Raw genomic sequence first — 10,529 nt, 5'->3', positions numbered from 1 at the left:
GTATTGGAAGTTTATTTTCCATGCAATGCAAAAATAAAAAAAAAAATTTGGTGGGTGGGTAAAGATCACACGTTCCTTACCACATGAGTGACTGGCACTTGGTGTGTGGTAACTCCTTTCTCCTCTGTCCTGCTGTTTCATGCCATATTGATGTTATTTTAGTTATTGTAATCGACACCATAGATGATTTAATATTATAACTCTGTACTGCCTGGTATCAAACAGCGGACAGGAATTAATCGAATCAATCATTCATTTAATAGGTGATATTTTTATGATTTTTAGAATTCTTTCCGAATTTACAGGTTAATGTTTACGGATTACCATTATGGCGGCAATTATGTCAACAGCGTCTTACTGGAGGTTGGTAGCCTAGAAACCTAAGCCACGTTTAGAATATTTACCATAATTTTTAATAAGTCGTTTTTACTTAAAATTAACCGCTATTGCATCTTCCAGGGATCGAACCAGAGAGGAATCAAACGAATCATTATTATTTTAATAAGTGAGTTTTCTGATGATATATCGAAATTTTTCCGATTTTTCAGGTTGATGATTACTGAATTTAGAGATGGCGGCCGTAACGATAATTGCAATGGTAATGTCGTAATTTCAAAATGGCGTTATCGAGTTTTATGTAACAATTTAATCAGCTAATTCTTTTTTATATATTTTAAAAACTTTCCCGATATTCTAGCTGAAAAAATACGGATATTCAAGATGACGGAAGGTTCTGGAATCCAAGGTGGTGGGTATGACGCAAAGATTATCCACCTACGGACGTAAGCAAGGATTTTTATTTAATTTTTTTTATAATTGTGACTAAGAATTTTTTTCATATATTTTTATTAATAAATTACATGTTTAATCTCGCTGTAAATCGAACCGAGGACATAGATGAATAAAGTAACTTAACATTTGAATTAAACAATTTTTGTTTTATATTTTTCGGAATTTTTTGGAAATGTTTTGGTAAAAAATTATAGAATTTAAAGTTTATGGTGAAGGTCAAGGTCATAATCTCAGTGGCGTAAGGCAGCGTGTCGATAAGGAATTTTAGCTGCTTTTAGGTTTTTTCGTTTTTTTAAGACAAATATATTTTTAGGCAATTTGAATTTAGAATTTTTACATTTTAATGAATAATACAGGAAATTTTACCTCAAAATAAGAATATTTCCCTCGAAATAGGGACAATTCTAGGTATTTTTGAAGAATTTTGAGTAATTTATGAGAAATTTTGAGAAAATTTGACTCATAAAAAGGCCACCGTGACGTCATAATGGTCAGTTCCTCGCTCCTCAGCTTGAACCCTGTGCCGGATGGCCTTTTATATACAACTAACAGTTTTTGGCTATAATATATTCTGTCATTGAATTTTTAAAGTAAGTTGTTTAATCAAATGTCTGAATTTAATATTGACCGAGTGATACAAAGAGTTTTCTTTGTTAAGATATTGGAGATTATTATTTAATTATATTTTGGAAATATCTACAATTGTATTAATAATGTCATTAGAAAATGTGTAAAGGGCTTTGTACATCTCTTAATGTATGTTCACTCAAGAAGGCCAATGTCCAATGTTAAAGTATAGATCATTCATCATGGCTTATAAACCATTGAAAACAATATTGCGTCTCTCGGTTCTTATATCGCCCTCTTAACTTTATGTAAATGACTCCGTGTCATTAAACTCCAATTTACAATTTATGATAATGATGTGCGTTTAATTTTGAATTTCAAAGTATGAATTTATCCTTGTCTCGTGAAACTAATAATTTATTCTCATACATTTGGACTGACTCTGATATTGAGTAAGTTATAATTATCAAATAATAAAAAAAAATTAAAAATTGAAAGAGATTTTCAGTACTCGCCAATGATATGTAACCTCTAACCTATCGTATCATAAACTACGTATTAACACAACACGCGTTTATGTGCAACACTTATAAAATTATTGAATGTATAGTATGTATTATACATTTTTTATTTCACAAAACATTTAAAACGTATTAGTAAAGCCACATGGCAATGCGTTGCGCTGTTCTGGACTACTGTTAACGGAACGAACGGAAAACAGCTGTGTCTTCTTTCTTTTCTCCGTTTCTCTCTCTTTCTCTCTTTTCAAACGCCATGGAAAAGTTCGCGCTCGCTGACACACTAAAGCACAAGCGACAACTGTGGGCCGCACCAAAAAATTGAATGGCCGCGCGCTTCTCACTACTTCATCTTACACATTTCCGTCGTAGTAACAAAGTTACTCCCACCAAATGCCTTATACCGAGAGCTAAGATGTTACACATTAAAAAAAATGGAAAGAAAAGCATGTTAGTTGGATTGACATGTGTGCTGCTGCAAACGGTGATTCTAAAATGTTTTCTTTTGTATGAATTAAATAAGCTTAGACTTTTGTTTGACATCATATATTTTTAATTTAAGATTATTTAATCAAATAGTAATTAAATTTTTGCTTGGTTAATGGTTTTTAGTTTTAGTGCTCTCTCACCACTTTTTATAATAATTTGTTCAAACAAATCGCCACCAAACGTTTCGGTTGATATCAAACGTCTACTGCTTCAACAAACACTAAATAATTAGTTACTTGTATGATGACACTCGTATTACAGAAACACCTTGTTTGTGCAAAACAATGGGACAATCATCCGCATGACGCTAGGTGACCACGAAAGGGTCTGGGTTTGAATCACAGATGAGGCGTGTATACTTCTGTGTAAGAAATCAGGCTGCTATATTTTACTGCGAGTTTGGTGTCTTTTATAGTCTTTTCCCGACATTATTCTCACTCCAACTTTTCTCGTATAGGCAGACAGAACTGAACAGTAGGGACTGGAAAAAAAATGCTGTTTCAGTGACCTCTACTTTACCCTTTATACACTCGGGCAAATGCCACCTGCTCATTGGCTACTGACATGTGAGACTTGTAATCGGGACTGATTGTGGTTGGTTACTTTGTTATAGGTTCAGAGACCATATAATAAAATGTGGTCCAATCACATGGATAGGAAAAAAAAGGTAAATGTGTTTGGCTTCTTGCCTGTCAGCAAATAAATCCGCGAATTTTCCGGTCACTACTGATCAGGGTCCTTTATGCGCAGTGGGTAGGCCTAACGTTGAAATCAAAAATAGGAAAAATGTTTCGTAAATTATGAGTAATTCTTAGGGGCATACATATTTCGCGAAAAGATTCCGAGACCAGTTGCAAGTTAAAACACTGTAGCATCATCAGTGTTTTGTGATTGGGTAAGATATTTTCTGATTTATGTCGATATATTTATAACCAGTCACAGTAATTCAGTGCGGAAAAAAACGCATCCTGAGTGGTTCGGTCAAATATGGCAACGACTTCTCTCGCAGACGGCCGCTAATCACAAGTAATAAACCGCTGGTGCTGGTACACCTTTTTGCAGTCTTTTGGACGATCAGATTTTTTTTTTCGCGAAAATTGCCTGATCCTAGTAATCCTGCTTCCAAAACTCTACAGAGACAAATATTATATGTAACCATAATATTTTACTAGGAAAAAGGGAAAAAAATTGTATGTTTAATAAACTATAGGATTCAGGATGGACTCCAAATTTCTCTGACCACCTGGTCATATGTTACCTGTTCATTGACTGCTGACTTTTGAGAAGTCTCGTCTCAATAGCCTGTGATTCGCTGCTTACTTGTTTGTAGCTTTCTCACCGGCCCAGAGCCCTCCAGATAAATGGTGATCCAATAGAAGAAGCAGCAGAAATATGTTTTTAGATGTTAGCCTACCGCGAATTAACTGCTCGAATTTCTTCGGTCTCCGGCTATAAGTAACTGCTAAACAATCTTTATATTGCGTACGTATTGATCTAAGATACACGTTCGTAGGAGAAGATGAATGTATACTTCATATATTACGTAAATGCTATTAAAGTTATGATTTAGTGTATTGAACTCTCTGTAATCATAAAAAAATAATTACAACCTAAATGGATTTATTTAATTACATAAAGAAACTAATCTTATTTGGATCTGACTATGTGGCGTAAAAGCCAAACGCAGTGACAAACCTTTAGGCCGACGTTTGTGATTTCCAGAGTTAATTGATTTACCCCAACGCCTGTGGCTGGTGCTAGAAGAACAAAGGCTACGAGGTTTCCAGCGAACTAACTCAAAACGTTCATCACGCAGAGAGCCCATTAAACGCGATTGGAAATGTCTGTGAAGCATATGCGAAAGCCAAGTTAATATAGCAATGGTCTTAAAATACTATGTTAAAGCCGAAAAGTAAAACAAACATTTCTGAAGTACAGCTGTTTCTAAACGAAATAAATAAAAAATATTTCCCTTAAGTGTTTTATTAAATTAAAAATGTTTTCTTTGCATGATTTATTCTATGTTTGTCTCCAAATAAAATGCTAGAAATTTTATTTTCGACCCTCAAGAAGCCATGAATAAAATCCACACAAACTATAAACACTAAATATATGTTATGAAATTTGGACGACGACTTAAAAATGCACTAATTTATTTATTCATTCATTCATTTCTTGTTTACAATATGTCTGTGAAATCGAAGAACAACTTATGTTGGTGACTTAGGCTCTATAAAATCTTTGCACCTCTGAAACATTTATTATATTCTCAATGCTATTTGTGCCTGACAATAACTGTTTACTAAATGGTAACTTGCATTCATTTACATTCACTAAAGAGTTCAATATTTTGTGTGGTTCTTGAAAATATAATAAATACTTCTCTCTAAAAATGTACTTTAAATAAAATCAATCAAAAATTTATACGAGTCTGTAATTCGTGCTTTCAGAGTAGACTAATTATTTTATTCAATAGCTTAATTTTAAAATCAACAAATATTTGTAAAATTTTATTAAATATCGAATTCGAAAAACAGTTTTAAAATTCTGCACTGGTTTCTCATTGTCTTACTTAGTATAAATGAAAAGAACCAGACAACAGAGTTTCTTGGACCAATAAAGAAATCAAACATAGGATTTCTAGCTTGTCAGACAGGAACTCTATCCACTGAACCAAAAAGGTCACATATATATTTGCCAACACTTAAATGATTTAACTTTTCCAATATATTGATGCACTTGCAATCTTTTTTACGTGGATTGCAAAACAAACATTAAATCCCCTATATGTATAAACATGAAAAGCAATTCTCTTAGAGAAATGTTTCGGTCGAGTCTCAACAGTACTACGACCCTCGAAGCTTGTCTAAGCCTCCTCGTGAGCTTCATGGCTGCACTGAAACTCGAGTGAGAACTTCTGATTGTAGATCGTATAACAAAAAAATATAAAATTTTACGAACCTTAGGCGATGGGTCATTTTAGGACGTGAAGTTTCTTTTTATTCAAATTTATAAATACATTTTTTAAAAATTTTAAGATTTTCCAGATTTTCTAGCTAAAAAATTATGGAATTTCAAGATGGTGGGAGTAACGACAGTAGCAACGATGGTGGTTGAAGAGAAGTACATGACCTCAGCGGCTTAGGGTGGCTTGCCCGTGGGGAATTTAAGCCGCTTTGGGGAATTTTAAAGCCTCTGGCATTTTTTTTTTGGGAATAAAATGGGCAATTTTACCACCACATGGAAATTTTTCCCCTTAAATAGAAAAATTTCTAGGAATTTTTAGTCATTTTTGAGGAATGTTGAGGAAATTCGAGACCAAGATGGTCACCGTGACGTCATCAGTTAAAGATGGCGTCGGCACCACAAGCATCACACCTGAAACCATGGTGCAGGAACCCCCAATATATACTACTGGAGGACGTACAGGTTTTCTGGAATATTTACTGGTGATTTATTTTGCAATTAAGTATATTTTTTTAGTAATTAATTTCTAAATAATCAACACAAACACTGCAATATTTCCACACAAAACGTAAATCAAATCTATGTGCCCTGCTTAAACGCATAGTATGCTTGTGGAATTTAAAAACGATTAGCTTTATCCTCTCCAGAACAACCTTTTCGTTTTCTTTGCCGTGGATAGCAACAGGCTTTCTCAAACACGTCCTTAACAGCGTGGCTCTACCCACACATCGTTATAATGCGTAGAAATATTAAAACTTTACATTTTTTAAATCTTTTTGCTAATCCCAAGTCCTCGAGAAAGCTAAATCTTTAAAATAACTTCGAATGAATTCAAATTAATAATTATTATGTCTACGACAACTCTTACAACATAGCCTATTCCATTTATCAGTGGCTGTTTGTTTACATTCTCTGCCCTACAGTTTACAGTGGCGCTTCAACAGGACGTTACTTGAACTGCTTGGCTCCGCCCCCTTTCAAGTGGTTCATTCCGAAGCCGCCAGGGGGACGTAATTACGCCAATAACACCGCGACGTGCCTGCCGGGAGACGATACAAATCTCCCGTCTCCACGGAAACCAACGGTCCGGCCTCTGCGCAGGGGGAAGCACACAAGGACTTCTCAACTCGCCGGGTTACTAACCTTCGAATAACTTGGGCTGCTGTCCATTCCGCGGTTCAAACGGTTCCGAAGATCGCCGATTTTTTCCACTCGCTCGTAATCTTCAGTAGTTACAGGATAAAAACTCGCCGGAAAGGTGTCGAGATCGTATTTCATTTACTTAAGTGACGGAGAAATTAAAGGATTGTCAAGCCATACAAGTTTGTTTAGTTTGGTTGTTTGGTTAGCTACAATAAAAATACTGAGAAATCGTGCGAATGGTTGCTTAGGTCATGTTACCAACATTACAGATCCTACTGTAAATTATTAAGGTTAGTTGATTTCTTTGAGTTAGCTACATTTTAAATAGGATATTCCTAACCACAGTATTTTTAATGTAGCTAACGTAGCCTTACCAAACGTCCACTCTTTTAAAGAACTTACTTTAAAATTATCTAACCTAACTCCATGTTTAACACTATCTTAAATATAGTTAACCTAACCTCACTACAGTACAATTTTTTTTACACCAAATCTACCCACTCGTTAAAATAAAAAAAATTAACTACAAAGAATTTATTTTTTTTATTTTTTTTTAATTTAGAAAAATGGCTTTCCTTCCAAATTTCCAATGTTTTAACTTATCACCATAAAACGTCCAATGAATTGCATCACATATGCTATATATGGAATATAATTTTTAATCCTTGCCATTTTAATTATAGTTTCACAAAAGAAGATATAACTTATTAAGAAAAAAAACGAACTTGCATGAACGTGGCCAAAATTTAAAACCCAAGCTACACGGAGGCGAAAATTCGGCGTGTACGAACGAATGTGTGAATCGTAATTTTCCCCTCTGCGTAGCAATGAACTCGAATAACCGGCATTCAATTCCAGACCACTTGCTTGCTAGCTTTTAATCTCGCAGCAGCTCGCATTATGAGATTATGGAGCCATTTCCGTTTCGAAAGTATAATGTTTCTATTCGGAATGATTTCTCTGTCTACAAACTAGTTCAGATAAAATCTCTTATATCCGCATTTAAAATGTTGCGTTGTTTTGGTTCGTAGAGTTGATTGACCTTCAGATAAAATACGTTTCTGATATAAAAAATAAATAAACTATACTTAAAAAATTACACGCTTCATTGTTATAGCGTTATTTTGCGTTATATTTATTACTGTAGGTGAGTGGGAAAGTTGGCATAGCATTTTTCCAACCTTTGACTTTCAAACCGATTACCTGGAATGCTAGAGATAATAGTACGGAAAGTGCAAACTCAAACTGGACGCAAGGACACAAGCACACAAGGACCTGGACTGGACCTGAGACTTCTCTCTTCCCCTATCTCAGGCAACAATTATTTTTTCCCCCTGATCTCTTACAGCCTCTTTTTCCCAGTATTCCTACTAATAGGCACATAAGGGCTTCTACCATTTCGCAGGCCTGAGCGTAATCACTTGCTAATCAAAGTGCCACTTCCGACTTGCACTGGTGAAAAGGGGTGGTGGGGTTGACGATGGATGGAGGATGAATTCACCCGACAGAAAAGGTAGTGGTAGAGGGGCAATGGTAGAGGGGCACGCGGGTAGGCCAGTTGAAAATAAAAATGTGTCTTTTTAATGAATGCAATTGTGTAAACCTTGTAATGAAGTCCAAGCTAATAAGTACATAACAAAACACGTAATAAGTAACTGGAAAAATCATATAAAGTATCAAACCCTTCAGAGCGTTATTAAAACCAGCACAACAGTATTTAAGAAAGTAAAAATAATATATAAGGACAAATTATGCTAGGGCATATTACCTCGTATCATTGTACTAACGAGGTAACAATTAAAAATATGTAGCCAATATAATGCTTCAGAAACTATTACAGTAAACCAGCTGTGATTTTTTTTTTCATTACGAAAAAATTATAAAAATCCTTAAGTACAAAATATTAGAAACATAACTGTAACTGGATCATGCTGTGCAAAAAATTGGCACAAGCATTATCCAGGCTTGTACCTTTTTGCTTCGCTCCCCCATAAACATTCTCCTCACACCACCGGGGCTTGTGGGACTACATTCCCTCAACTCCCCTGATCCACCCTCCCCCTCCTGAGTGCACAGAATACCAGCGTCTCTGCACCCTCCCCTCCGCCAGTCTAAGAGCTGTGCAGTGATGTAGTTTGCCACGAGTGGAAGATGTGATGACGGGGTTCACCTCTGGAGCGAAACGCGCGGGAGATGAGCATGTATATTGGCAGGATGAGATAAGGTTGTTAAGGGAATGGGAGAAGGTAAGTTTGTAAGTGGAAGGGACTTCATGGTGGCATTATATGGATACAGGAGAATGTGAGTGACAATAAAAATGCTACAAAAACCTTATTTGATATTTTACTGCTCTATATCACATCAAATATTTTAATTGTGCCAGCCAAAATTCATATATATATACATATAGTTTTTTTATATGTCTGTAAAATACCAGAAGGGCACGTGTCTTTTGTCTAAAGGCGTTTTGCCTAATTTTAGGCAAAACGCCGTTTAGGCAAAACGCCGTTACGCAATACGCCGTTAGGCAAAACGCTATTAGGCAAAACGCCGTTAGACAAAACGCCTTTAGGCAAATCGCCGTTAGGCAAAACGCCTTTAGGCAAATCGCCGTTAGGCAAAACGCCGTTAGGCAAATCGCCGTTAGGCAAAACGCCGTTAGGTTAGGTAAGGTTAGGTTAAATTAGCTTAGGTTAGGTTAGCTTAGATTAGGTTAGCTTAGGTTAGGTTAGGTAAAACGCTGTTAGGCAAATCACCATTAGCAAAATGGGGTTAGGCAATTCGCAGTTAGGCAAAACGAGGTTTTGTCATCATAGTAACATTTTAGGCAAAACGCCGTTAGGCAAATCGCCGTTAGCAAAACGCCGTTAGGCAAATCGGAGTTAGGCAAAACGCCGTTAGGCATAACGCCGTTAGGCAAATCGCCGTCAGGCAGAACTCCGTTAGGGAAAACGCCGTTAGGCAAATCGCCGTTTGGAAAATCGCCGTTAGGCAAAACGACTTTACGGGAAATTACTTTAGGCAAATCGCCGTAACGAATTCATGATTAGGCAAACCGCCGCTAGGCAAATCGCCTGTTAATCGACCAGAATCCCCTACTGAAGAAAAATAAGAATCATCTAAAATAAGTTTCCCTAAAATTTCAACTTTAATTTATTCTCTTAGGATCATTACAGGTTTATTTTTTAGGATTACTTACAAAAAAAAATTATATCAAGACAGACAAAAAAAAATCCAAAATGCTAAGAAAAATGTGGCTTAAAATCATCTCTGTTCAAGTGTGGAAATTACAATTTCGAAGATTTTCCAAATGCCGAATCTTTGACAAGCCATTATGTTCAGTACCTGGCGTTAATCCAAACGTCAAGAAGTCCATTTCTTAAGTACGATGAATTCTAACGCATGTGCTGTGCAGCTAATATTTAACCTCATTATTGTGCCACCACCAGTGAATGACAGACCACTTGGCAAATAAGAATATTCAAGGATAACGCATGCTTTGTGATATGCTCCATGCTCTATGTAGTGTGCGAACTACTACTCCTCTACCTCTCACTACTACGCCATATGAGCATATGCCTTAGAGTTCACGGCCACTGTGAACATGAGGGATCTCGAGAGAAAATATTTTTTTGTGCTAGTCATTAATAAAGATACTTTGCACTGTTTATATATTATAAATTTGCAATATTCTCAACAAAAATATATGACAGTTTTACTTTTTTTGGAGTCAACCGATTTAGAATCTTATGATTGACTAAATTCAAGTAATCAAACAAACCCCGTGTAAGTTTCACTTTGAATGAGTACTTTTTGATTTATTAACATTCCACGGTGGTATTATTTTTCGAAAATTTGGGTCATGTTATTCCGAAATAATTCTTAGTTATAGTAAACTATTTATTTTTAAAATGGTAGCGTACTATAACTTTTATTTCACGTTTATGTTTCACTCATGTTATAGTTGCTAGGCAGCGGTATTAGATGAAAACAAGAAATAATGGAAGCATCCCAGTTTGAAGCTTATAAAATGAAAATCTCAAAATGCAATTC

The sequence above is a fragment of the Bacillus rossius genome, chromosome 7 (assembly GCF_032445375.1).
Source record: "Bacillus rossius redtenbacheri isolate Brsri chromosome 7, Brsri_v3, whole genome shotgun sequence".
In the NCBI taxonomy this organism is placed as follows: Eukaryota; Metazoa; Arthropoda; class Insecta; order Phasmatodea; family Bacillidae; genus Bacillus; species Bacillus rossius.
Note: the sequence above shows the minus strand (reverse complement) of the source record.